Source organism: Octopus bimaculoides, chromosome 3 (assembly GCF_001194135.2).
Source record: "Octopus bimaculoides isolate UCB-OBI-ISO-001 chromosome 3, ASM119413v2, whole genome shotgun sequence".
NCBI classification, from domain to species: domain Eukaryota; kingdom Metazoa; phylum Mollusca; class Cephalopoda; order Octopoda; family Octopodidae; genus Octopus; species Octopus bimaculoides.
This window is the reverse complement of record NC_068983.1, coordinates 141,969,826-141,975,954: the sequence shown is the minus strand read 5'-3', so window position 1 is coordinate 141,975,954 and position 6,129 is coordinate 141,969,826.

The following is a 6,129-nucleotide window of genomic DNA, read 5'->3' as shown; positions in this document are numbered from 1 at the left end:
TTGACTCTTTGCCATACGTCCAGAAAGAGTCAGAAGTGATTGTTAGAATACTTCCATAACTTTGCCAGCTCCAATTTCTGGCCTTCAAATTTCCCCGATTGTAATCCCACAGATAACTATGTGTTGGGGCTGTAGTTGAGAAAGACACTAACTACTCTGCTTACAATACTACAATACTAAAGCCAATGAGGTATGGAAGATCTCAGGGATACAGTGAGGAACACATGCACCAGGTTCTGGAGCTGTCTTGAGGCTGTGGTGGAACTTGAGGGTGGCTACTTTGAGTAAACTGCTATCTCCCAGCCATAATTTAGGTGATATATTTTGATCTTTTAAAATACTATTATTGTTGGATGAATTATTGTACTTTTTTCACAAGTCCACTTTTGAAACTCTTTCCATCTAAGTTCTTCACCTCAAACTTCTAATTTGTAATTATCTAAACTTGCTATAAACTTTACTAACCTCACCCAGCTACTCACACTTCATCTATGAACATCTCAACAATAATATAAATGTATTTCTCCACTCTTAGACTACAGAATAAGTGAAGAATTCCATATGGAATTAAAATATTTAACGTAGAAAGGAACATGAGGGTAAGCTGAAAAGTTCATAGGCTGACTATGAATGAGTGATGCTAGAGTTGTGAAATCTTGCATGCATTAATTTCAATTCTTATTAATAACTGCATTGTTTCTTTCCAGGTAAACTGACATCTGAGTGTTCAAAGAAGACTTCAAAAGTGATTAGTAGCAACTTCTCTTGAAAATGGATAAAATTTGGCATCATGATGTTATCAAGTACTTGCAGAGAAAAAGTTTAGCCCCCAAGGGCATTCATGTTGACATGGTTGCTACATTAGGGGATGATGCTTCAGCTTTATCAACAGTGCCGAAGCAGGCAGCTGAATTTAGGAGGGGAAAGGAGAGTCTTGAAGATGACCCAAAGTCTGGACATTCTGTAACTGCCACCTGGACAACCGGTGACTGACTATAAACCAATAACCAATGCTATTAGCATATCCTATGAGAGAGAATATTCTGCACAATAAATTTGGCATGATGAAAGTTTCTGCTTGATGGGTCCCACATCTGACATCTGATCAAAAGCACACCAGGTAGATCACCTAACTAGAAAATCTGACATTGTTTGAGGCAGATCCAGATGGTTTCCATGAACATTTCCTAATCCAGAATGAGTGTTGGGTTCATCACTATGAACATTATAGTTGTAGTAAAGTACAGACCACTCTCTCAGTAGAAATAATAGTTAGGCAGTAACTTAGAGGTAAAACATCATTGTTTTAATATCTTTTCCATGCTTGCATGGGTTAGACAAAATTTGTTCACTGAGACAAATTTTCTATAGCCAAATGTTCTTGTTGCAAGCCCTCACCTGCCTCCTTCAAGCAAGGTAATATTTTTCTTTAATCTAGACATATTTACAAGGGAAATTGGAAACATGACATTGCTTGTATGATAGTGATGTTGGTTTTACAATTGCTGTGAGATATTAAGACAAGCATCCACACACAATAGGTATTTTATTTTTCAGTTTCTACATCCCAGATTCACTAACAAGGATCAGTCTGAGGCTCTAGAAACCACTTACCCAAAGTTTGCATTGTGGGATGAAACCCAGAATCAGCAGTTGCAAAGCAAACTTTTAAATCACACAACCATCTACTTGAACAAGCACTAGCTTTCAAGTATCGTTCAGAAACCATTTTACTAATGTTTGCCTTAAAAAAAAAAAAAGTAAACAGCAAAATATGATAGATAGAAAAATCCTTGATGAACAAAGAGAAAATATCTTGAAATAATCTAATAATAATCTACATACAAACCAAACAGGTCAATAAATAAATAAATAATGAATTTGTTTAAATATAACTGCTAGTTAAATGATATTGAACAACCTGTTCCTATAAGACAAAAATCAAAAAGTATATCATCAATGATTAATTCATGATTTTCAAGCCATCCATACAGACTACAAATAAGTAATAAATAATGAACAATAATAGGCAATAGTTTGTGCTCTGCGAAAAATAATTTGCAATAAAACACCCAATGAGAATTTGTGGAAAACCTATGACTAAAACAAAATTTGGTTTATAATAAGTATCACCAGGATATGAAGTTTTCCAAGACAGGATTAAAAATAGATAACGTATGTTTACATTGAAATTAATCATTTCAAGCTACAATGACTAGAGGAACAAAATTTTTCATAACTTTCAGTAAACAGCGATTAGCTTAAATTTTAACAAAAGCTGGACCAATGAGGAAGCCTCTATATGGTTGTATGAATTGCTAGAAATAGTAAGTAAAGACTTCTCAAATTACACCTTACTCTTTCAAATATATGAAAGACAGTGTGTTGGATATGTGAGCTACCCGGGAGCATTTTTCCTGGCTCTCTCCTCTTCCCTGGACTTTTCTTTGTGTATTGGACAAAGGATTACAGTAATCCCTCGACTATCGTGGGGGTTATGTTCCATCCCACCCTCGTGATAGGTGAAAATCCATGAAGTAGAAACGGTACTGTACTGTATAATTTTTTAAAACTATTTTTATAATTTGTATACATTTATTTTATTATAAATGGAAACTGACATAAGCTTAAATAATAAACCATGATAGGTGAACCGCAATAAAACAGATTACCAAGTAAAAATTTCAGAGTAAAAGTCTAACTTACTTTATATTTTTTTCCCCCCTTTTTTAAGCATTAACCTTATATTACTGTGAACATACTTTTGTAGCTCTCTCTCTCTCTCTCACACACATATACTGAGTAGCTAGAACATGAAAACTGGTCTACATTTACCATAAAGCTAGCATTAAGTCAGTGTAGTAAAGCCTGTGGCTTTCCACACAAAACTGAAAGGGTAAGTTGAACTTGGCACTATTTGATAAAATACTTAAACATTCCTTTAGTAGTACTTTTCAATGGAAAAATCAAATCCACTTTAAGCAATTTAAAAGTCAATTGAGACTAGTGTCTTTGTTAGTGTTATTGATATTGTTTGATGCCTAATATAAATCAACTCTAAAACAAATAGTTTATAAGCAATAAAATTAGTTTCACAGTTGCTTAGCAAGATTTGTGATGCATAATTTGTACATGGGATTGTCTATCAAATTTATCAATTGAATTAAATTGTTTTATCAATTTATATTTTCAGGTCAGTCATTGATTTTTAGCTCTACAAATAAAAGCATTTTAAGAAAAAGAAAAACTTTTTATTGCTATTAATCTGAATCAAGTACAGATTCTATCATGTTGATGGTAGAATTGGTTAAAACAAGATTGAAATGTGAACAATTACCATAGAGGAGAACTTGAACTCAGTATTGTAACTACACAAAAACTGAATACATAAACAGCTGTTTTAATAATGTACCATTGAATCGTTTGTAAATGCGCTATGATCAATTAATTGAAATCTATCAGGAAATAAAATATTTTTCTCAGAACCCCATTAGTAGCATGATAACCGTTACTACTGTGTTTTTACTGTGAAATTGTCCAATATTTTGACATACTCAAAATATTCTAATTGGAATAAGCAAAAGTCTTACAACACAGACAGGGAAAGAGAAACTATAATTGAAGTTACTAGTTAGCAAACAGTAAAAAATGATAGATTTGTCATTTTAGAAGTAGTAACTTCTATACCTCAAAAGTTACAATACCCTACAGCACATTGAAAGATCAATAATAAAATTAATGAATAGCTTAATGTATCCAGTGCTCAGGTGTATTACATCTCATTGGAAAAATGCAAAGGAAGGGACAAAAAGCCGCAATAAGTTAAGAAAGACAGCAATGATAGTGAGAAGTGCATGATAGTACACAGAATATGACATCAATATAAAAAGTAAAAGAGCCATAAAAAGGAAAAGGTGCACAGGCACATCAGAAGATGTGTTGGTAGATTTTAGGATGTATGGAATTTTTGAAGGAAACAGTGTCCTGACAACAATCAATGCAGGTAATTTATTCTGTGCTTAAGTAATACTGAGCTTGTAAATAAGGTTTCCAAAAGCCATGGGTACTGTTTATTGATGTTATAAGCATGTCCAAAGATGGTAGAGATATTGAATTAAAAAAGGTGGCCAAAGTTCTTTATGGAAAGGTAGTGGACAATCTTGGATGCTTCTACCAAGTCAGTTGTGAGACTGGAGCTTTAGTGTGTTGATGCCCAGAAAAGGAAAATATTCAAGATAAAGTGACTGGCAGAGTATTCATCTAGTTATACAACTCTGGATAGCTTCAAGTAGAATAATATTCAGAACAAGATGGTGGGGAAAGGGAAGAGTGGAGATGCATACAATAGTGTGGACATACTACAGCTAAATATAACTTTAAACAGATAGTAGGCTAACGGTTCACAGAGATCTTGCTGAGTGATGCTAAGACCCCGCCTTCAATCTTCTATCTGTTGCTTAATTATAGAAGACTCTTAAATCATTTTTAGTTAGATTAAAAAATATCTCCACAGTTTGAATGTTAATTTGTATGTAGAAAAATGGAAATATTTAAAATTTAAAGAATAAAAAGTTTTGAATGGAACAACAATGCACTATAATACAAAAATGGCCTATATACCTGTTGTAATTTAGTTATCTATAGTCCGATGATATTTTGGAATACAATTCCTTCAGATATTCTTAGATGGAGTCGCTGCTATAGTCTGTTTTTTTAAGTCAGAATGTGACTTTTGTTGCTTGTATTTCAATAATAAAATTTACTTTGACTAGAAAGAGATTGTGTTCTATTTTATTGCAAAGAATCTGAAGAAAATACTAACATACCAATGCCAAATACCAAATCACTATATCTTCCAATTAAAGAAAAAAAATCCACATCTTATCACATTTTTAGTATTGAACATAATATATTTTGAAACCTATGTTTAGGTCACTAGAGAAATGTCCAGCACTCTTCATCAAAAAGAAAGTAAATACCTTTGAAATTTCACTTAAATATGTAACATAGATAAAGAAAAAAAACATTTATGAATGAAGAAAAATATTTTATTTTTAGTGTAATGATTAATCCAATTCTGTCAGTTTTATTTTTTTTTTATTTATTCTTAATTTTTGGCACAATTCCAAACCAAATATTTCAAGCAATACTCTTCTAGACAGAATGAATATTGAAGCTACTTTAAAAATAATATCAAATTAAAAATAATACACAGTAGAGAAGAAAGAGTCAAAGTGTTACATTACCAAAATGAATAGTTATATATTTTACAACAGAAATGTTCATTTTTGTCATTATCAAATACCAAACTTAAATAATTATACTTTCATTTTGTGTATGCCTGTATTTCTGTTGAGAGTTGATTATTGGCAAGGAAAATTAATAAAAATAGTTTTACAAGAATATAAGTACTTTGTTTCGTTTTGGCAAGTTTTTTAAAATTTTTTATTTAAAAACATTCAGTAAAAAACAGACATGAAAATAAAATGATTCGAGTTGAAAAAAATACCCAAGAAACTTGTAGTTTCGAAAATAAATATTTTAAAAATTTCAGTAAATCCATCCCACTCACTCGCAATCTTTTCTATCAAAGTACAAAAATGTACAAAACCCTTGATATTGTGTATGATGGTTTATAAAATAAAAATTCTTTTAAGGCAGATCTAAATGTTTTACTATTTTTTTTTTGTACAGGGAAATAATTTAACAGACACGAGGCCAGTCTTGTGGGTGGGTATAAGCAATTAGATCAACCCTACTACCTGACTAACACTTATTGACCACAAGGGATTTGAACAACAAAGGTTGTTAAAAGGGATGTAACTCAGTATTGCAAGGAGTTTGAAACAACTCTATCAACCATCTTTTCAGAAATAATTCAACAGAAAAATGTAAAGATTTGAGAAATTCTAAAATATCAAAACTAAAATTTCATAGTACGTATATGATTTCCTCTCCTGTGTTTTTTTTCTATGAGTTTATTTTTTATCCTTTCTAAAGAAAGCAATGGTTAACATTCCAAGAATCGAAGATCAAAACTTTAACTGCTCAATAGTTCAAAGTAAATCCAAGATTCCTATCACACAACTAGTTGGGTGATAGGCACGGTTCCGTTCCTAACAATGGTAA